This window comes from Mastigoproctus giganteus, chromosome 1 (genome assembly GCF_048544385.1).
Source record: "Mastigoproctus giganteus isolate SK-2022 chromosome 1, ASM4854438v1, whole genome shotgun sequence".
Taxonomy (NCBI): Eukaryota; Metazoa; Arthropoda; class Arachnida; order Uropygi; family Thelyphonidae; genus Mastigoproctus; species Mastigoproctus giganteus.
This window is the reverse complement of record NC_143575.1, coordinates 230,439,880-230,464,641: the sequence shown is the minus strand read 5'-3', so window position 1 is coordinate 230,464,641 and position 24,762 is coordinate 230,439,880. Positions and strand designations below refer to the sequence as shown.

General features: G+C 36.2%; 1 protein-coding gene and 1 pseudogene across 1 annotated transcript in view; one reads left to right on the top strand and one right to left on the bottom strand.

Annotated features, from left to right (window-relative positions):
- Dsor1 (mitogen-activated protein kinase kinase 1) overlaps positions 1-24,762 on the bottom strand; it is a 148,141-nt gene that overhangs the window by 99,119 nt on the left and 24,260 nt on the right. The gene's annotated exons all lie outside the window — the stretch shown is intronic.
- Positions 21,802-22,554, top strand: LOC150091587 (MIT domain-containing protein 1 pseudogene; annotated as a pseudogene).

Genomic DNA, 24,762 nt, shown 5'->3' with positions numbered 1-24,762 from the left:
TGACTTGATTGCACACCAGTTTATATCTATCATAGGCTTCTGTATTACCTGATAATTTATATGCATCCCATGCACTTTTCTTCTCTACCACGTGTCTCTATCTGACATCCTTAGAACTGATTAGTTCTAAGCCTGGAACGGTATTTCTTAGTTGCCATGAAAAGCCTAGTAGCTTCTATGATTACTTCCCTGAATGCTTCCCATTTAGCATTTGCTGCTGGTAACATAATCAGATGGTACCACTGCATACAATTTAAATACTGTCTGAGACTACTGTAATCACCCTTACAGAAGCAAAAGCTCTTCCCTCTACCCTTGACAGTAGTCATGTCATTAAGTAAATCACATATAAGCACATCATGATCACTGCCACCCATAGAGACTTTTACCAGCAGTTTCTTAATGCATGAAAAGTCACTGCTGATAATCAGATCAACATGAGAATATTGCTTTCTCATGTTGAAACAACAAGCTGCTATAGAAAACAGTCATCCAATAAATTCAGAAAAGTCTTGCTGGCATGAGCGACCAACCCACAAGTTCCAGTCAATATCTGAAAAGTTAAAATCCCCCATTATAACACATTCTGATTTACTGGCACACACTATTTCTTTGTATAGTTGTTCACTCTATTTCTTTGTATAGTTGTTTGTTATACTCATCACTGTCATTAGCCCTATAACACACTCCTACTCTCATTTTTGTTTTCCCAATGCTTATGTCACACCAAACTGAGTCACTGGCCACCCATGTCAACTGGATGCACTGTCTTATATTTAATATACTTTTTAACTGAGAGCACTACCCCATCTCCTGTCTTGTCTGTCCTTTCTGTACACATTGTACACTCCATATTAAAATTCTGCATCCCTTATGTTTGAGTGACACCACATCTCTGACATCCCCACAATATCTGCATTTGTTTACTTTATCAGTATTTCAAATTCATTAAATTTATTTACTATGCTCCTAGCATAAGTATACATGCACCTGTTCTTACTCTTAGTTATCCTAACACAGCCCATGTATTTGCTTTCTTCAAGACAATCCACAGCAGGGCTTGAAACTGCTGATGCTTTTCTTTCCAGGCAGCTGCATGTTCCAAAAGAAGCAGTGCAAGAACATTGCACTGCTCACTGAACATTGATGACATTCTAACCATTTGGCCATTTGGACTGGAGGAATTAAGAAATTTCCACAACTACCTAAATACTGTACATCCACGCATAAAAATTTAAAATAGAAATATAAAAAGACAATAGCATATTCCTAAATCTCTTCTTAAAGCAGCATAATAACTCTCTCTTAATAGAAATATACAGAGAACAAACAGACACAGGATAGATCTATTATGAAGTTTAATTCTAATCACCCCATAAACAAAAAAGTAGGTATTCTTAAAAGTTTCATCCTCAAGACTTATAGACTATGTAAAGATCAAGTACTAAATAAAGAAATCAACAGGATTTTGCATATATTTAGCAACAGGTACCCACAAAAACTCAAAATGAAAACCATTAAAACAACAAAAGAGAAATATCTCAACACGGAGGCATCTAACAAATAATCAGGGAAGAAAAAAAATACTATCCCCCAAATTAGTGAACAGATTACAAATATATGGGTTGTACGCTAGGTATACAAGAACTAACACCATTAAAAACATGATAAAAACCCACCTCTCCTGTTTTACCGCAGACAAAAACTCTTGCACAACCAAAACACCCTAATTTACAGTGCAAAGACTGCCAAAAATCATATATTGGATAAACCAGTAGAAGAGTGTTCAAAAGAATTTTAGAACACAAACACAACACAGCCCACAGCCAAATAACAAAATCAGATCCAACTTTCCATGCCTGGTGCAAGGATTAACCAATGGGATTTCAAGAACACCTCGGCCCTAACCACAGACAGATACAGAAAATGCAGACTACAAAAAGAATCTTTCATTATCAGTATAACCAATATTAACCAAAAAAGCATGCAGCTAGATAACAACCACATACATATTTTCAAAAGCAGAACATTATAGCAGATAAAAATAAAAAATTAAGAACCATTATTAAATATACTCCAAAAAAACACCTCCCCACTTCTAATGTAATCTTGAACCCAATCCACATAATTAAGATTCTCACAAAGGTTAACCACCAAACAGATGTCCAATCCAACAACATCCAAATCACTACTTTCGTTCTAAATACCCTCATCCTCAGTGACAAACTAACTTAAGATTAGCCTCAGGAGACCTTAACCAGAGTTTTAATTCCAAACTTTCTTAGTTTAAGAGCACAGTACAGAACATATAAATATAGCATTAGTAAAGGCACATGATGCAAGAAAGCAAGCTTATATAGCATCAGCCAAAAAAAAAAAAAAAAAAAAAAAAAAACACAACAAATCTTCTAATTTCACCTACTCACTTGCTCCAAATGTTTGTCTAGTTCTGCCTAGACATATAATGAACTATAAACTCCTGTCTTTGTATGTGAGGCTGAGAGTATTGTAAGAACAGCATTACAGGAGTGTCAATATTCGTAGTTGTCCATTTACTTAATATTAATTGATTTATTATTAATCTTATTAACCAAATCAACAAATAATGTAAAATTATTTTAAACTGTTTAAAAATTAATTCTTTGCCTGATGGTTGCTAATAGCTATTTTTAACTAATTCAAGAGTAAACTTTAATAAATAAGAAATGTATAATGAAATTAATGTGTTTGTATAATCAAAGGTTTGTATAATCAAATTAACAGGTAATAATGTGTAATCAAAATTAACAACTTTATGTATGTAAATAATATCACCATAATTTATGAGTTCTGCTGTCTTTACAGTCACTAAAGAAATGGCACATAGGAAGTACCACGAAACATCTGAGAATAATTTAATTTTTTAAGAAATTAAAGACAGATTACACTCCATGCAGGTTTAAGTGCTCATTATTACCTGCACACTATTAAAAGAATATTTAAAATTCTCAGTTCTAACTCGGAGATAGCTGGGAATGTTTTTGTGATAACTAGGCATACACTGGTCTCTCTTCCCTAAAATCTTCTTCACAGATCAGTGGAGATGCAAAATTATTCAGTTTGTCAGCAACCTGAACAGTATCATCAATATGTGCACCAATGTGGTTCATCCTTTTTCTCCTAGTCTTACCATAAGCAAAGGATTCTTTACTTTTCTTTGCATTCTTAGCCAACAAACAACTTCTCTTTGCCTTAGTTTGCCTAATCCCCTTAGTGATTTGATTGCAGACTCGTCAGTACTTACTGCAGATTTCTGTATCCCATGATAATTTATAATAACATAATCTCACTAGTCTCATCACTTCATCTGACACACATTTCAGTCTAAACCTTGAAAAATATCTCTTATTTGGTAGAAAAAGCTAAATACCTTCTACAATTACTTTCTCAAACACTTCCATTTAGAATTTACAGTTTTTAACATCATCAGTTGTTTCTGCCAAAAAGAATTTAAAAATTGTCATTTAAACTATTACAGTGATCTTTACAAGAGCAAAATTCCTTCCCCTTACACTTTGACAATAAACTACATCTTTAAGTAAATTCCACATCAATACACAATGATCACTGCCACTAGTGGTTCCTTCATCTGTTGATTCTTAATGCATGAAGAGTCACTACTAACACTGGTGAACAAAATGAAAATTTTTATTTTTTTCATCAAAGATATAAACACACTTTTCTAAACCAATTTTGCATGCCAATTTCAAAGGTTCTTGGTTTTTTCCTAGCATGTACAATTTTCATAATATGACTACTGATAATATCAGTACAAGTTAAGACAATTTTGTTAAAAAACCTATGAGATTGGTTGCAATTTTTTTATTACAGTTTAAACCCAATAAATTTTATTCATAATTAAAAAACTACAGTACACTATTACAAAAAATATATATGAACAATTTAAAAATGTGAAAATAATTTCCTTTGGTATACTTTGTCTGGTGTGTTGCAGTACAACATTCAGCAATAGTCTGACAACTTATGTTTGTTTCACAAATCTTGGTAGCGATTTTCCATAGACAATGTTTTAATGGAATCTTTTCCGATGCTTGTCATTCACCATGACAAGATTTTCAGGAGAGAAATCTAAATGCATGCAAGAAATGAAGTTTCACTGACATACAACATCCCATTTCTTTATATGCATTGAGCAGTTTATGAACTCCATCTTTGTATGCAGATGACCTGTGGTTACCAAACAGTTTTCATGATGCCATCTGAAACCTGCTATACTTTTAGTTCTAACACAATTTCAGGCATTTTTCAAAACTTTCAAATTGCAGAAGCTGTCTGATTTGAAGCCCACCAGATTCCCTCTTTCACAGCACTGATGTTTAAAAATTTCTAACTGAAGTAATGAAATCCTCTCTAATTCATCTACCCACTGTTTTCACAAAACTCTTCATTAGGCCAAGTTTAACATGGATAGGTGGAAGGAAAATCTTCATTAGATCCACTAATTGTTTTTGGCTCATTGTTGAGGCCAGTCATATCTGATATAATGGTCTGTGATAGAACACAGCTGTCTCAGAGTCATACAAATATTGTGAATCTTCCTTGCATGCCTTTTTTGTATCAGACAATCAATATGGTTTCCGAACTAGACGAGGAACTGAAGAAGCAGTCATTGAATTCCTTTCTCGAGTTAACTCTGCAAGCTCTAAATAAGTTCTTGCTATTTCTGTCAATTTCTCTGCAGCATTTGATCAGTTATGGTGGTCTAGTTTGTTTGCTTGCTTACGTGCTGCCGATCGCGATTGTCCTCTTCCTCTTTATAACCTTCTAAGAAGTTATTTTGAAAATCATACAATTTCTGTTATTTCTGGATCTAACTCTGTCTCCCGCTCTGTCACTAGGGGCTGCCCCCAGGGCTCTGTTCTTGGACCACTCATCTGGAACATCGTTCTTGACGAATGGCTCCTTAAAACTATTCCTTATACTTCCAAATTGGCTTATGCAGATATCTCGCCCTGCTAATCTAGGGCAATTCCCATGCCTCTCTTGAAAGTACTGCCAATTTAGTCATGTCAGATCTCTTTCAATGGTACACCATAAATAAATTATTCATATCCTCCACGAAAACTAAAATGATGCTGGTTAAGGGTTCACTTAATATTTCACGGCCACCTGTTGTAAAACTTCAAAACAAATCACTGTCCATGGTTTCTTCTCTAAAATTTCTTGGTCTGATCATTGATAGTAAACTTACGTTTACTAAACACTTGGAAGATCTATCAGAGGAAGTCAAAAAACTTACCTTCTCACTTCTGCATCTCTCTAAACAATCTTGGGGTCTTAATTCTCGCTCTCTACGGTTATATCACAAAGCTGTGTTTCTACCAATTTGTTCCTATGGCACGGCCTCCTGGTTCTGGCATATTAAGAAGGTTTCGGTCCAGACTAAACTTCATAACATTCAACGTAAAATGCTTTCAGCAATGTGCAGGGCCTGTAGGACTGTGTCTACTCCTGCTTTGCAGGTCCTTAATGGCTGTCTGCCCCTCGATCTCTTTCTTCTGTACCAAGGCCTGTGCTTCTACATTAGGCACGCTGTCCCTGTTACCTGCCTTGGTATTACTATCAATGTCACCATGGATGCTAAGACAGAGAAAAGACGCTGTTGGAATATTTTGATGCAAAGTTGGCAAGACAGATGGTCTGCTGCCTCTAAGGATCTTGTTACTTTAAAGTTCTTCCCTAACGTCACCTTTTCCACATTAGAGTCCACTCAGAAATGGTTTCGCCCTGGTCTATACACCCTCTACTTACTCTTTAGTCATGGCTCTCTTAATGCCAAACTTACAACTTTCAACCTTACTGAATCACCTCTTTGTTCTTGTGGCACCGCAGAAGACTGGGAACATATGTTATACCACTGACATCAATACTTAGATCTTTCACAGAACCTTCTTCCCTCCACTAGTATTACTGTCCCCGGAAATGAGCCGGACTTCCTGAGCACCAGAGAAAATTTCCAGTCCCTGCAAGAATTTGCTTGTCATGCTTTTGATTGCTGGAGATGCCTTCTCACTCAATTATGGAATACCTCCTAGCTTTCCTAGTGGAAACTCCTGCTGGCACTGGCTTTTGGCCAGTACGGGATCAGAGATATATACAGGGTGATTCACTAACAGTGCGACAAACTTGCAGGAGGTGTAGGGGGCACAAAGACGAATCGCAATCACATAGCATTGCAGGGTCCGAAATGCCTTCGTCATGTGGTAGAGGACGTTGAACAGGAGGTCACGTGAACAGCGATCCCGCTGGAATTCATCATTTGCGAACCGTTTCTGTTGAAGAAACCAAGTAGCAAAAGTCCTCCGGAGTGGATAATCCGCAGGCTCAAATGATTGGACGTGTTGCAGATGATATGAACTCATCTGGTTTGTTGACAGTGTTCTCCATACAGTGGATTGGGAAATACTCAATCGTTGGCCTATCGCTCGAGTACTCGTACTCGGATTGCCTTCTGCAAGACGTAGGACATTCTCCTCATTGTCTGGTGTCCTCATCGTTCGCTCTCAATTCATGGTACCTCTCGTGAAACAACCAGTCTCACGTAACCTTCTGTGCACACGTGCGAAAATCATATGATGAGGAGCACGCCTGTGCGGGAAACGTTCCTGGTACAAGCGCAGAGCAGCGCACCCATTACAGTCCGCAGCTCCATACGCGAGGTGCATGTCAGCCAGTTCAACGTTTGAATACTCGTCCATCCTACTGCCTCGGGAACCGGTTCGCAAATGCTGACTTCCAGCGGGATCGCTGTTCACGCGACCTCCCGTTCACTGTCCTCTACCGCATGACGAAGGCATTTCGGACCCTGCAATGCTATGTGATTCCAATTCATCTTTGTGCCCCCTACACCTCCTGCAAGTTTGTCGTACTGGTAGTGAATCACCCTGTATATGTCTATAAAGGCACTATATATATATATATATATATATATATATATATATACATATTTCTTTTTTTCTCTTCTTTTTTATTTTTTTAATTTCACTTTTTATTTTTATTTATTTACTAATTATTTTTGCTGGTAACCTGGGTTTGGGATGCCCGAGGGACAAGATTTTATTATTTAGTTTTTATTATTTACTTACATATATATATTTTTTATTATTTTGTTCTTTATTTTTTTATTATTTTTGTTCTTTATTTATATATATTTTTTATTATTTTGTTCTTTATTTTTTTATTATTTTTGCTCTTTATTTATATATATTTTTTTATTATTTTGTTCTTTATTTTTTTATTATTTTGTTCTTTATTTATATATATATATATATTTTTTTTTTTTTTTTAATTAATTTTTTTTATTTAGTTCTTTATTTTTATTTTTATATATATATATATATATATAATATTTTTTTAATTTTTTGCTTTGATATTATGGCAGTAAGAGCTGGTAAACCAACCAGTGGGTTCAGAGGGCAGCCGCGATACATGTGTAGTTGTGGCCTTCCTCCCTGTGGTGTAGACGGACACTGGGTAGGCTTTCCAGGTGATCGCCTGCCTGGTGACAAAACAGCCAGAAACAACACACACACACACTGCACAAACATAATATTACACACATTTCTGGCCTTCTACAGTGCTCTGTAATCATCACAGTGTAGTACAAAGGTGGAGTTGAACTGATGTTCAGGTGCCATCCTATATAAGATACTATACATGTTTACATGCATGCCCATTAACATACCAATGACTGAGGTCACTACAGATATTTCAATGATGAGTGCTGTACTGTTAAGTAGTATTTTTGTGTTTGTATGTCCCCTTTCGATGAACAGAGTGGGCAATGGGGATGAATGGCTTTAAGTTCCCATTACACAAGAACATTTTTCAAATTTCACTTTGGGAAGTCATTGAAGAAACACCATTCATAAGTAATGTATACTTGTGACAATTCTCTCAACACTCCATTGATATAATGGCAACAGCAAAGCAGACTGTTTACTGCAAAGAAGGTTACCAAAATTTGGTTTCTTTTTCAACAGTGAGACACTGATATTCTTCTTAACCAAGTGTGTGCTTTAGTCATGAGGCAAGAAGTTCAGCTTTATCTTAGAAGAAGGGTAGATTTCTAATAAGTTTTAGAATCAGTATTAGTAATGGCCACATGGTGCAAGGAAGCCTATGGCTTATGCTGCACCAGCCAAAAAAATAAATAAATAAATAAAATAATAATAAGAAGAAAGAAGGAAATAGACAACCTATGCGTTTCCCTCCTCCCATAGGTAATTATCCAGCTGATCTTTTTTTATATTTCCCCAAACTGTCAGCTTCTACCACCCATGTAGGTAACTTATTCCAGTAATTCTTCTGTAAATATTGATGAAAAGTAACTGTTGAGTTCATCTGCAACCACAGCTGGGGTATCTAATACCATCCCACATCCATTACATGAGGGTCCTTCTCTTCTTTGCATTTATATATGTGAAGAATTCCTTATCCCCCTTCTTTGCTCTCTTTGCCAGCGATTTCTCATAATCTGCCTTTGCCAGCCTAACCTTTTCTGTGACACTATTACAGATCAAAGAGTTCATTCAACTCATCTTAGGTAAACAGCTTTGGCTCTGATATTGCTTCACTGGGTGCATATTCATGATCATCTGAACTTCTCAGGTCTCAGAATCTAGTCCACGTTGAATCAGGACTGGCATACTGTCATCATAAAAATTAGTCTTGTTGCCAAATCCAAGTTTGGATGGACAATCTTGCAGTTATTCTTCACTAGGAATCCAGTTACATTCCATTCACATTACAAAAGTAACAATACCCATCATGGTCTTTTGGCTGCCTCCACATCATGGGTATGCAATCATTTCAAACAAGTGGTACAAATAACATATGGTTCTTATTATTCTAGTTACCTAGAAGACAGCTTAAATTATAGCTAGTAAATTTTCTGAATATCTGTCGTGATTCTATGCCACTGTGATTTAGTTAGGAAAGAGTCACATATATATTGGCCGCTGTAGTCGAGTGGTCAGGTGCACGGATGCATAAGTACACGTGCCTTGAGAGTCCAGGGTTCAATCCTGTGACTGCTAAATATGGTGCTTTTTCTTGTATTTTGTCTATCTTGTGAACTCCTCTGACCGGAGTATAAACAGAAAATTTATTTATATAGCAGAATTTGTTGGGGTATTTTTGCACTTTCAAGGTATGAAGACGAACATGTTTCAGTAATTCACCAGATTTACTTGAAACAATTTATAATGAAAATATTAAATTAAACAACAAGGATATAGATACAGACAAACAATTACATAACTATGAATATATAACAATAATAATAAATAATTATATTTATGGGTGACTGAATATGTATGTAAATGGTATAATCAGTCTCATCATAAAAACTAGATATGCTAGAGAAAAACTGGAAACAGATCTGAAATCAAGTCCAAAGATCTATCTAGTCCACATATTTTTTCCCAATGAAAAATACTTAACCTTTCTATTCAGATTAAGAGTGTTGCTGTCTCTCTTGTTGCCTCTCCAACATGCTAGCAAGGAAAATAGTCATCCAATAAACCCAGAAAAGTTTTGCTATTGTGTGAGTGACCAACTCACAAGTTCCAACCTCCATGAGTGGACACATCCCACAGCACTTAGAAGTGATGTTACCAACTGGTGCAGCATAGATAATGACTGTATCAGCTGCTGTATCATATTCATATTTTCTCAGGTTCTACTTATCTGCCAAATCTCCTATGCCATCTTAATTTTCATGCATCAGTGGCAGCTACTAGACAGGATATTACTTTCTACATCAATAGATCAGGCTAAAAATATCAAAGAACTTCTCCTTCTTTAGAAGAACTATGGCAACAACAAGCAAATATGACTTGGATCTTGCTTTAGTCAGGAAAGTGTTTTATAAGGCTATCTGGTTCTTGGTTTGTTCATTTGTGATGCTGTCTTCATCACTTTGTGTTATGTGATAAAGTCCCTTACAACAGCCTGCTTCCTTGTGTTTTTTTAATGACACAGGATTAAAGAAAAGACATGAAAACATTTTGTATTCTTTTCCCATGCTGGATTGATTTCCTGACAGAACTGTACTATCAGTGTACATTATGTATTATTCCCTTTTAAACTTTATTTATTTATTTACAAATTAATGTTTATAATTTTATGTATACTCTTACATTGAATACTGATTTGTTTAACTGGGGGTACAAGCCTGCAGTATATATTAACCCCAGGGGATCACATCTGGCGAGTATGGGCTTGGCATACCCAGGGTCCTGAGCTGGATATAATCATTCTTCTCTTTCTTCGTGATTCCCTTCTACTTCTCTCTCTCTCTCCCTCTCTCTCAGGGTAATTCAGAGTTTTTTTTTTTTTTTTTGGCTGGTGCAGCATAAGCCTCAGGCTTCCTTGCACCATATAGCTAATAATAATAATAATAAATACAGTTTGGCTATAGTAGGATTTACATTCTTATTTTATAGTATAAGAATAAAAAAAGATAGTCTTATTCATTGATCGTTCACATTGTACGACTGCTTACACAACAAGTTGTCCCTGTGACAGACAAAGAATTTCTTGGTTAATTTTTGAAAATTTACTATTCAAAATTTACTTTAACTCACAAGATGAGAGTCCTTTTAGCATCTCTCATCTTGTAAATAAAAGTAGTAGTAGAAGTAGTAGTAGTGGCATGTGATGCAAGAAAGCAAGTGTATGAGCATATACAGTATCAGCCAAAAAAAAAAAAAAAAAATATCACCATTCCCTCCAAATGCCTGTCCAGTTCCTCCTTAAATTTATTCAACCTATCAACTTCCACAACGACAGATGGAAGTTTGTTCCAGCAATTAACCACCCGCTGGCTAAAGGCAAATTTCCGCACATCTATCTACATCTGTCCTTTCTTAATTTGAATTTATGCCCCCTTAGGTTCGTAATCTGAACAACTGGAAGGATCCCAACAGAATTCAGCGTGCTCAACCCATTCAAGGCCTTATACACCTCAATCAGATCACCGCGCAAGTGCCTAGTCTCCAGCCACTGCAATTTGCAGAACTTAAGCCTCTCTTGGTAAGAGGATCCCTTCATTCCCCTCACCAATATTGTTGCCCTTCTCTGTATACGCTCAAGTAAATCTACATCCTTCCTAAAATGAGGCCTCCAGACCTGTACGCAGTACTCAAGGCGTGGCCTGACCATTGCCTTATACAGACGGATAATCACCCCCTTTTCCCTGCTAACAAAATTCCTATATATCATTGACAAAACCCCATGACCTGCCCTGGCAGCCTGTCTACATTGCTCAGAAAACTTCATATCTGCCTGCACAATTACTCCCAGGTCATTTTCATTTTCTACCACCTTAAGTGTAGTACCACACAGTTGGTACGTTTCTCTGGGGTTACTTCTACCCATATGCAGTACTTTGCATTTGTCAAGGTTAAACTTCAGTTGCCACTTCCTAGCCCATCTGCCCAAATTATCTAGATCCTGTTGAAGTAGCACACTGCCATTACTGTCATTAATAACCCTGCCAACCTTTGTATCATCTGCAAACTTCAACATTAAGCCTGATATACCTTCATCAATATCATTGATAAATATACAAAACAACAGTGGACCCAACACCGAACCCTGTGGGACTCCACTAATAACATTAGTCCACAAAGAGCAGCGCCCATTGATTACCACCCTCTGTCTTCTTCCACTTAACCATCCTTTTATCCATTGTAGCAACTTACCCTTAACACCATTCTGCTTAAATTTGTACAATAGTCTTTCATGTGCAACAGTGTCAAAAGCTTTCCTGAAATCCAAATATATGATATCAAAATTATTTTTTGCATCCAGTTCCTTTGTAACCACATCATAATATCCTATCAAATTTGTCGGACAAGACTTTCCCTTAACAAACCCATGCTGTGCCTGAATTATTGCTGCAGTCTTAGCATTAGCATTAGTAGAGGCATTTGATGCAAGAAAGCAAGCTTATGCAGCATCAGCCAAAAAAAAAATAAATAATAAATAAATAAATAAAAAATAACCACTTCCACTTCACCCCTCTGTTCGTTTGAAATACCTGTCCAGCTGAGCCTTAAACTTATTTAGGCTATCAACTTCCACGACAAGGGATGGAAGTCTGTTCCACCAACCAACCACCCGCTGGCTAAAGGCACATTTCCTCACGTCTATCCTACATCCGTCTTTCCTCAATTTGAATTTATGCCCTCTCAGGTGATTATTCTGAGCAAGAGGAAGAATCCCATCAGCATTGAGCATGCTCAAACCATTCAAGGCTTTATACACCTCTATCAGATCACCTCGCTGGTGCCTAGTCTCCAGACACTGTAATTTGCAAAACTTAAGCCTTTCTTCGTAAGAGCACCCCTTTGTTCCATTCACTAATCTTGTTGCCCTTCTCTGTACTCGTTCCAGCAGCTCCACATCCTTCTTGAAATGAGGCCGCCAGACCTGTATACAGTACGCTAGGTGTGGCCTGACCATTGCCTTATACAAGGGAATAATCACCTCCTTATCCCTGCTAGAAAAATTCCCATATATCATCGACAATACACCATGAGCTACTCTTGCACCCGTCTGCACTGCTCAGAAAACTTCATATCTGCCTGCACAACCACCCCCAGGTCCCTTTCATTCTCTACCACTGTCAGTGTAGTACCACAGAGCTGATACGTTGCTCTGGGGTTGCTGTTTCCCATATGTAGTACTTTACATTTGTCAATGTTAAACTTCATTTGCCACCTCTCAGCCCATCTGCTCAACCTTTCCAGATCCTGTTGCAGTAGCATAGTGTCAGTAGTGTCTTTGACAACCCTACAAACCTTCATATCGTCTACAAACTTGGACATTAAGCTTGATATACCATCATCAATATCATTTATAAATACAGAAAACAATAATGGACCCAATACTGAACCCTGAGGGACTCCACTAATAACATTAGTCCACGATGAGCAGTGTCCATTGATTACCACTCTCTGTCTTCTCCTCCTCAACCACCCCTTTATCCATACAGCAATTTGCCTCCAATGCCACACTGCTCCAATTTGTGCAGCAGTCTTCCATGCGCAACAGTATCAAAAGCCTTTCTAAGATCCAGGTATATAATATCAAAGTTATTCCCTGCATCCAGTTCTTTTGTGACTGCATCATAGTATCCAATCAAATTGGTCAGACAAGACTTCCCCTTAACAAAACCATGCTGTGTCTGAGCTATAACTGAAGTCTTGTCTAGATGATCCTGCAGTGCTTCTTTAACCAGTGCCTCCATTAATTTTCCGGGAACAGAAGTTAAACTAATAGGTCTATAATTACTTGTGTCGCCCTTTGATCCTCCTTTGTGAATTGGGGTCACATTTGCACATTTCCAGTCTATGGGTACTTCCCCTGAGTCCAAGGAAGCTCTCATAATTATGGCTAAGGGTTTGCTTACTTCCTTTGCTGCCTCCTTTAATATAACTTGATAGATCCCATCCACCACAGGTGCCTTTCTCCTCCACTTTACTCTCAGTTATTATAAGATTCTCTAGCTTACTGCCAGAGTTGAATACACCTCTGGCATTCCCCTTGCTGAATAACTCCTCATGTGTGAATGTCGATGCAAAATATTCATTTAGTTTGTTAGCTACCTGAGGAGGATCAACAGTTGACCCATCGATATCAAGTGGACCAATCTGATTCATCCCCTTCCTTCTAGAGTTTACATAAGTAAAGAACTCTTTGCTGTTTTTCTTTGCATCCCTTGCCAAGGATTTCTCGTAATCTGCCTTCGCCTGCCTAACCTCCTTTGTAACTTGGTTACAGATCAACTTGTATCTATCATAGGCTTCTGTGTCACGTGTTAATTTGTATGTATCCCATGCATTTTTCTTCTCTGCCATATGTCTCATTAGTTCATCTGACACCCACTTAGGCCTAAACTTTGAACAATAAATTATTTTTTGCATCCAGTTCCTTTGTAACCACATCATAATATCCTATCAAATTTGTCAGACACGACTTTCCCTTAACAAACCCATGCTGTGTCTGAATTATTGCTGCAGTCTTGTCTAGATGATCCTGCAATGCATCTTTAACCAGTGACTCCATTATTTTACCCGGAACAGAAGTTAAACTAACTGGTCTGTAATTACTTGTTTCACCCTACATTTGCACATCTCCAGTCCGTGGGAACCTCCCCTGAGTCCAAGGATGCTCTCATAATTATGGCTAAGGATTTGCTTAGTTGCTTTGCCACCTCCTTTAATATAACTGGATAGATCCCATCCACCCCAGGTGCTTTTCTTATGTTTAACTTCAACAATTTCTCCTCCACTTTGCTCTCAGTTATTACAAAATCATTAAGTATTCTGCTACAATTTGATAACCTTCTGCCATTTTCAAACCTTAATAATTCCTCATGTGTGAATGTAGATGCAAAATACTCATTCAGTTTGTTTGCTATCTGAGCAGGATCATCAACAGTCGAACCATCGATGCCAAGGGGACCAATCAGATTCATCCCCTTCCTTTTAGAGTTTATATAAGTAAAGAAATCCTTGCTGTTTTTCTTAGCATCTTTTGCCAAGGATTTCTTGTAATCTGCCTTCGCCTGCCTAACCTCCTTTGTGACCTGATTACAGACTAGCTTATATCTGCCATAGGCTTCTGAGTCGCTTGATAATTTATATGCGTCCCATGCATTTTTCTTCCCTGTTACGAGTCTCATTAGTTCATTAGATAACATTTAGGCCTAAACCTTGAACAATATTTCTTAATAGGTATGAAACTTTTAGTAGCATCCAAGATTAATTCCTTGAATGCTTCCCACTTAGAATTTACTGTTGGTAACATCGTCAGTTGATCCCACTGTACAGAATTTAAAAACTGTCGGAGACCACTGTATTCACCTTTACGGAAGCAAAAACCCTTTCCTTTACCCCTGATGGTAATTAAATCTTTAAGTAAATCCCACATCAGTACACTGTGATCACTGCCACCTAGTGGTTCCTTTATCTGCAAATTCTTAATACACGAATGATCACTACTGATAACCAGATCAAGAATATTACTCTCTCTGGTTGCCTCTCGAACATGCTGCTGCAGAAAACAATCATTCAGTAAATCCACAAAAGTCTGACTAGTGTGTGAGTGACCAACCCACAAGTTCCAGTCAATATCTGGGAAGTTAAAATCCCCCATTATAAGACATTCTGATTTACTGGCCCACTCTATTTCTCTGTACAATTGTTCATTGTACTCATTCGAGTCAATAGGCCTATAACACACTCCTACTCTTACTTTTGCTTTCGCAGTGTTTATGTCACACCAAACTGACTCAACAGTGCACTGGTTCATCTATATCAACTGGGCGCACTTCTTTTAATTAACAGCATAACACCTCCTCCCTTTCTATCCTGTCTATCCTTTCTGTACAAATTGTACTCCCCAAATTCCAGTTCTGCATTCCTTATATCTGTGTGACACCACGTCTCTGCTATCCCAACAATATCCGCTTTTGATGTCTTAACCAACACTTCAAATTCAATAAATTTATTTACTATACTTCTAGCATTGGTATACATGCAAGCATACATGCTCCTATTCCTAATCCTAGTTACCCTAACACATCCCATATACCCACCTATTTCAGGATGACTGCCATCCGTCCCTGAAACCCCCAACACCCCTCGCTCCAGGTCGCTACTTATTCTAATAGAAGTTGTGCAAGAATCACCTTTACCTCTGCCTACGGCTACTCTTAAACTATTAGTCCTTGTATCCCCCAAGCTATCAGTTTCCCGACCCATCTAACACTGCCTTGATAGCATCAGCAATGACTCAGCTCAGCATGTTTCATGCTGAGCTGTGTCACCTTTCTAATGGAGAGCAATATGTTAATTTATATGGAATTCAGACTCAATTTTGAAGAAAAGAATGAAAAAATTTATGAAAATGAATATATTTAAGAAAAAGAAATGTTTATTCTTGTTTCAAGTTTTAAAAAAATTATTTTTTTTTAACTTGTCAGTGCACCATTCCTCTCCCCTCAATTGCAGCAAACACAGTGGCACAATGCACAACTGGTCCATTTATTTCCTTTTTATTTCTGAAAAAAGTTGTTGGCTTTTTAAAATTCTGCTTGGAGTATACCAATGCTTGACCTTTTGCTAATGAATTGCAATACTTAAGTGTAATTATTTATTTTAATTATTAAGTGTAATTATTTATTTTTTAATTAAAAACTTAAATTTAAAAATGTGTATTTTATAACTATTATTTTCAAAATAGAAAAACTTTTATTAATTGTGGGGAAGGAAACCTCATTAATATAACATTGGTTTATGCAAGGTTCTACTTTATACAAAGTAGATTTCATTCCCTTTCAAAAGGAATAGGCATTCTCATGTTAAAACATTTGTTTAATACAAAATGCAGTTAATATGTATTACAAAGTTAAGTTTGTGCCATGGATTGTATAACCATACTTTTCAGTATAGTAAGTACAAAGTATGCTGTTACGCCACAATGCTTAAGTGTTGAAGTCACTTTGTCACTTCAGAAAGGGAGTCAGATCCATCAGTTTAGTGTGAAATATAAAGGAAGATAAAATGAGTTGCATAATTAATACTACACCTGTGGACATTAACATAATAAAATAAATAAATTTTCTGCTTATATTTCAGGATGACCACACCATGGCAATTTAAGCACACATACTTTTGACGTTGCAAGGTTTTCACGTTTCGAACTACTTTTATTTTTTAGCGAGATAAGCATTTGGGTTTGTGCCAAAAGTAAAAATTACAAAATTACTGCTGTTCAACACGGACATAGAGTTTTGAGTTTCGTATCCAAATGAAAGGAATTACACTTGGATACTAAACTAAAAATCATTGAAGTTGATAAGATGGAGCATACTAAAACAGAGAATGTAAAGCAATTTACTATTCCTTTTCCAATGTTATCAATGGTGTTAAAAAATCAGAAAAAAATAGAAGGAACTTCTGAACCTGGAATGGCACTAAAAAAGAAGAAAACATGTAGGCAATACAAAGCATAAAAATCTTGAAGAAAAACTATTGGAATGGTTCCATTAGATGCAGGCACTGAAATTGCCGATACTGGGTCCCCTACTGCAACAAAAGGTGAATGTTCTGTATTGGGCCTTAGTATCAATGATTTTAAGTGTAGCAATGGTTGACTGCAGCACTTTAAAGAGAGAAACAACAATCTCGTTTGATATCAGCAGCGAATCTGGAGAGGTTGACAAGAAAAAAACTTTAAATATTGGTTGGAATCTGTGCAACCAGTTCTTGGCGAATACAAAACAAAAGACATTTTCAACACGAATAAAATGGAAGTGTTTTACAATTTGCTTCCCAATAAAATACTTGCTGTTTGTGGTATGTTTGTTTGTTATTTGGTTTTTAGGAGCATTAGCAACTAAGGCCATATTGCTCCGAGAATATGCGGTGGTCACTCCCTGACCTTTCCGCATCCTCCGTATTTGGTGGTGATGGGATCGAACACGCTGTTTGTGGTAAAACTTGCCGGGGGGGGGTGAATTGAGCAAACAGAAGTTGCCTGTGTACTAGTGTAGATGGTGCTGCAAAGCTTCGTCCCCTAATCATTTACAAGTTTTTGACCAAGATGTTTTAAAGGAGTGACCACTCCACCCTGTGAGTATGAGTCAAATAAAACAGCTTGGATTACTGCTTAAACTTTTCAATCATGTATTATAAAATGGGACAGAAGAATGCTAATGCAGGAAAGGAAAATTCAGATGATACTGGATTATTGTGGTTCACATTATATTGGGGTATTAAAGCTATCAAATATTAGATTGTTCTTTCTGGCTCCAAACACCGCAAGTCTTGTGTAGCCACTGAATCAGTTTATCATTCATAGCTTGAAGAAAGCCTATAGATCCCATCTTGTGCATTATTTGATCTCCCACCTTGAAGGTAAAACAGTGCTGCTCCAAAAAAGAGATGTAGTAGTAGTAGTAGTAGCACATGATGCAAGAAAGCATCATGTGTCAGATGCCCTTTTAAAAAGTGTGATTGCATGTGATGGCATGTCCCCCTAATGCCATAATAAATAGCTTTGCCAATTATCAAAGCTGTAGACCCTCTTCCAGAAGATGAATTTGGCCATCAACTTAAATGAATGGGAGGAATTGAGGAAACACATGACCCCTCCAGGAAGAATTTCAAGACTATGTTCTATTGCCACCACAGCTACACCATCAGAAAGAGATCTACCAAACACTCAGTAGGTGGACAGAAGTGAAGATTATAATACAGTTCTTCAAGAAGATGATAAAGAAGCTATGCACACATTGCCTAAAAAATCTGATGCCCAAATGCACTGAATGTGACTGAAAAATGTACTGGCTTGCAGTGATGTTAATAGTAAGGTGCTAGAAGCCTCTGATCAGATTTGTATTATTGTTAAGACAATGTAAAGTTCTTGAGGTAAGTTAATTTAATGTTGAAGCATATAAGTTTACCACTGTATTAACCAATGAATAAGCATTGGTACATTTTTTAATTATTTTTTTTTCATTCATAACTAAACAAATTTTTATTTTCTAGAATTCAAAATTATAAGAGTACCTTTTACTGCTTGCTTAAATCCTTCATTAAATCCTCTATTTCATATGAATCTCAAATGTTCAGCTTATAGAAGCTATTTTAACAATTACCTTTAATATTTTTTTGTAGCCTTGTTAAGTGTGAATTCAATTAATGAGCCACATAAATGATTAATTCTTTTAATTCTAATTCTGATCTTAATTCTTTCATTTATTTTTCTTTTATTTTTATATTCATGAATATATCAATTCTGTCTGATTCTATTTAATTCTATTAAAACATGTGTAAAATGGCAAATTTTAAGGTTTAAATTTAGAGTAAGTCTTGAAACAAGATTAGACAGCTGATTTTGACATGTTCATTTCACAAACCTCGTCATTACAAAATAAGAGAACTTAGGTCCCTTGAAGTTTGTATTAACAAAGTTTCCCTGTATAACCAAAATATACAATCAAAATATTAATTACTTCAATGTTCAACTTTATAAAACCATTAAGCTAACAAAAATTCACACTAATATATGCACATGTATTACTATGGTTTATCAATTTCATTTAAATATGTATAAATAACACATTTCCAAATGAAGTAAAACTTTGTGTTCAGAAGAGCTGCTTTCTCATAATGGTAATTAACACAATAAATGTTTTTCAGGTGGAGATGTAAAACAACGTGCCACTGTTGGCAGGTTAAACAAACTCCAGCTATGTGTTAAATGATAATTACTATACATTTAATCAGATGTAGATGGTCCCTCTATAAACATACTGTCTATTTTGAAGAAAGTATAAATTTTCTATTTAGTAGGTCTATTTCATTTCTGCTTCATAACATAGTTCTTCAATTCCTCTTAGAGCATAAAAAAAATTTTTAAATTCCTCGCTAGAATTGGCAAAATGAATAAGAGTATGATGGCAGCTTCTACCTTCATGTAATTTAACTTCTTTTTCTTCACTTCCTGCTTTACCTACAGATTTTTACCTGTTGAAATGCTACTGCTATTCCTTCTATTACCATACAATATCAAACCTCATCTTCATCTATCCATATTCCTACATCCCCCAAATTAATGTTCTTGTTTATATTCAGGCACAACCATCAGGTCAGTGGAGTTTACAATAAATCAATCAATCAATACAAATGTTCATTGTATTTAGCAGTCACAGGCTTGAACCCCGGTCCACTCAAAGAGCGTGTGCTGCTGTACTTGCGCTCCTGACCACTCCTTTTCACCCCTGTTGTGAAACATATATTGACTCTCTTCATATTATTCCATCTTTTTCCAAGCATTTGATAATTAAAATTTAAAGCTGAGTTGTAAATAAGACTTTTTTTGTTATTATTTCTAATATTTTCTAGCGTCTTTTTAGCTCTCATATCCTGCTTGTATTGTGTCATCAAAGAAACCAAACTATCTGCAACTGAGGAAAGAGTTGTAGAATAGGTGTGCAGAAATTTGCCTTTAGCCAGTAGGTGGTTAATTGCTGGAACAAACTTCTATCTGTCATTGTGGAAGTTGATAACTTAAATAAATTCAAAGAGGAAGTGGACACACTTTTAGCTGGAATGGATGTGTGAAATATTTTTTTTTTTTTTTTTTTTTGGTTGATGCTATGTAAGCTCATACACTTGCTTTCTTGCATCACATGCCTCCATCACTACTACTAACTGTTTCCTTTGATACAAATGCTTACCGTCAAATATGACACAAACAAAATGCGTATTTTTAAAATAACAAGGAAAGTAGAAAGAAGGTAGTCTGAATTAGTAAATTTTTATTGTGCATGTATGGTTGAAAGAGGCTGTTGAGTATATTACCTTGAATACAACATATGCAAAGCAATGCATATAGAAATCAGCATTGATTTCTAATAAATGCCGTGGGTGAACATTTTGTATTCTTTACTCACACTGGATTGGTTTCCTGACAGAACTGTACTATCAGTATGGATAAGGTATTATTGTATATTATATTATTCACTTTTAAACTTCATTAAAAAATGGGAAACACAAATTAGTAATCTATGGTATACAGAAGAGCTCATTATTATCAACAAGGAGAAATGTTGAGGGGAACATATCTATCAAAAAAGAAAGTATTATAAACAATCATAAGGGTACCGAGAATAATAAATTTCAAATTATGTCAAGCAACTCAGGTATTTCAGAAATTAACATCAAATATTTGAGGTTTGTGAAGCAATCCAAAAATATAATTTGGGAGATATATGGGAATATGGAAAAAAGAAGATCCATTTCTTATGATGGCAAGAAAATTACTGTTGTAAGAACCAAATAAATTAGATTGGGGGGGGGGGGGGGGAATATTATGAAGCAGAGAGCATAAAACAAAGAAAAACTTAAGATAATCAATAACAGGGAATAATGCTTCTTTACTGGCAACTAATTTTGAAGTAAGTTCTACATATCAAGTTCAAGATTTCCATATTCAAAATATTGGAAATATTGGTGTGCTAATTTTGTATACTAAGTAATGGTGTACTATTTGGTCACATGTACACTGGGGATATGCTTCAAAATAACGAATGATAAATAAAGATCTGCAAAAGTGATATACTTCAAAATGTTATGCTGATATTTCTTATATGACCTGCAAAACAAAAAAAAATTTTTTTAGAACAAATATTCATCAAATCATATGTATACAAATTGTATGTTCTGTGGTCAATTTGCTTGTTTGCTGGATGAAAAACCGATGTTTCCAGGGAAAAAAAAGGGGGGGGGGAACCATACTACCCTTGCTGAAACCAGCTAACTCAGCCATATTATGAAAAAGGCCCAAAAAAATTCCTCACGTAATCTATGGGATTCGAACTCAGATCTTTTCCACCTGGCATGGGAAGGATGGCAATTCTACCAACCGTGTTACCTATGAGGGCATTTGTTTGTTTGTTTGTGCTGGAACAAATAACATTATTATGCATCAGTACACAGTCTGAATTATGTGTATTCTATGGTTGGTTTGTATATTCTTTTTGGATGGAAGAAAATCTAAGTTTCCAAGAGTCAAAAACCCACACAACCTTGAAGTTAGATGTATATTGACATTCAGGTATGTTCTCAGGCTAGTAATGAAACCGAAACCGAACTGAAATGCAAATATCCGCCTATCACCAAATATACCATCTCTTCAATGTTATTAATTCTCTTTGACAGTATTGTAGTCCTTAAAGTTTAGATAATGGCGAAATCAGGAAATAATGCCCAGCTTGCTGGTATAGAAGTTTCAGCAGTTGCCTTGTTGAAACGAGCTGTTGAACATGATGAAAATAAACGATTTGCGGCAGCCCTTACTTGCTATCAAGAAGGAATCCAACTCCTGATGAATGCAATGAAGGAAACTAATCAGAAAGAGAGGAGAAACCACCTTAGAGAAAGAGCTCTGGAGTACATGGATAGGGCAGAAATTATTAAACAGTTGGTACAGAAAGAAAAAGATAATGGAACATATCATGAGCAAATTCAGATCCCCAATGATGGAATCGGTTATGATTACAGTAAAATTTTTAGTAGGTTTTTTGATGATTTAGTTACAGAAGTAGAAATTGAAGATCCCTATATTCGCACTGTTCATCAAATTTATAACTTTTTACGATTCTGTGAAGTGTTAGTGAAATGCTGTTCAAATCTTCGAGTGATAACACTAACAACTGGTATTGATCATGATCCAGCTCCTCAAAAGAACAAAATTACTCTTATTGGAAATAGCCTGAAAAACTACAACATTGATCTCAGAGTCCAATTTTCATCAACATTGCATGACAGAGAAATAAGATTAGACAGTGGCTGGATAATAAAAATAGGACGAGGCCTAGATTATTTTAAACCATCCCAGAACAATTTTAGCATTGGTTTCTGTGATCTTGGCTTACGACTTTGCCATGAAACTACAATCGATATTTTTTAAAAGAAATAATTTTCCTCTTCATTAAGAAAAACTATGTAACATCCATATTCATTAAAGTTGTTATTATTGAAATACAGACTTTCCACCTCTTCACATTTGATCAGGAATATTAGTTTAAGCATGCCATAATGCTATGCTATGCTATGCTAGGGTTTGTTGTCGTTTCTCCAGGTCACAGAATAGTAGAGGGAAAATAAAATTTTCATTCCATTTTGAGGCAAATATAATATTGGATATTATCAGGGGTGATCCCAGGTGGTAGGGGCTAACCCCCCCCTCCACATTTGTAATCAAAGTAATGTGAATATTTTTACAACTACATGATGATTAAAGTTCAATGATTCCCAAAAATATCGCTTTATCCCACACCCCCCAAGAAAATCCCAGGAATCACCTTTGTATATTATATACATTTTTTTAGAATATATAAGTACATAACTTACTAAACTATTCAGTATTTGTATTATGTATGTGCAGATATTAAATAGTTTTAAATTATGATACTAAGATTGTAAACTGAAATCTATATAATTAGTAATCTTTTCCTAATAAATAAGACATTAATTATATTTTTGTTAAAAAATAATGTAAAAGACTGTATATTTGATTAGTAACAGTATTGGCAACATGATGCAAAGTTCGTAAAATACTAAAAAAAAACAAAAAAACCTTTTTATTTCCCCATTCCTTCCAATGATTCGTCCCAACCTTCCTTAAGGTAATTCAAACTATTCACCCCCTACAACATTAGGCAGAAGTTTATTCCAACAATTCATTACTCTTTGGCTGAATGTGAATTTCTGTATTCGTCTGTTTTACAACCATCCTTTTCCAATTTAAATTTATGCCCCCTTATGTGTTCCTTGTGAGAATGGGTAAAGATGCCATCAGCATTTAGTTTGCTTAACCCTTTTAAAGCCTTATACACTTCAGTTAGGTCACCAAGCAGAGGCCTAGTTTTTAGGGAATCCAATTTACAGAATCATAATCTTCCTTGGTAAGAATATCCTTTTGTGCCCCTAGTTAATCTTGTTGCTCTTCTCTGAACCCTTTCACATATCTATGTTCTCCCAAAAATGAAGTTGAACTTTCTAAACATTATGCAGTATTCAAGATTTGTCCTAACCATTGTCTCTACAATGAAATAATCACCTCTTTGTGCTGGCAAAGTTCCCGTATAATGTTGACAGAACCCCCACAACAGCTTGTTTGCACTGCTCAGAGAATTTTATTTGTATGTGGGTGCCTCCGTAGCTGGGTGGGAAGGAGCAGCAGTGCGTAGCACACTCTTCTTGATTAGACCGGGGTTCGAGCCCATCACCACCAAATACGGAGGATGCGGAAAAAGTCAGGGAATGACCACCGCATATTCCCGGAGCAATATGCTCCTAAAAAAAAAAAAACAAATAACAAATAACAAAATCTTGTATGTACAGTATCATAGATCTTTTTCCTACTTCACTACCTTGAGTTTGATAGCACTGATATGGTATGTTATTCTAGGATTCCTGCTATCCAAATGCAGTACTTTGCACTGATCACTGTTAAACCTTAATTGCCATTTTCCAGCCCATCTGCTCTGTACTGCTCTACTTTTATCTAGACCTTGAAATAGCATATCCTGATTACTATCATTAACCACTGTGCCCACTTTTGTATCATCATCAAACTTGAAATACCTATATTAATATTATTACTAAATATTAAAAACAGTAAGGGGCCCAACAGTGGCCCTTTTAGAACCTCACTCTTCATATTAGTCCATGAAGAGCTGACTGTATATAATTACTCTTTGTCCTGCCTACCACTTAACCATCCTTTATCCATAGTAGTAAAAAGGTAAAGTGCAGCCATTATCAATCCACTGCAGGATGGAAGCCTCCTCAACAATTCATGGTGAGGGAAAATGGACCATAATCTGCCACGCTTGTCCAGTGCGGGTTGGCAGATCGACCATATTCAGCAGTCACGGGCTTGAACCCCGGTCTATTCAAAGAGTGTGTGCTACTGCGCTCCCGCTCCTGACCACTCAGCTACGGAGGCACTTCCATAGTAGTAGCTTGCCCCTAATGCCACATTGTTCCAGTTAATACAATAGTCATACATATGACTGAAAGCTAAGTATATGATGTCAAAATTATTCTTTGCATCCAGTTCCTTTTTAACAACCTCATAGTAGCAAATCAGGCTGATTGAGGATCTCCCATT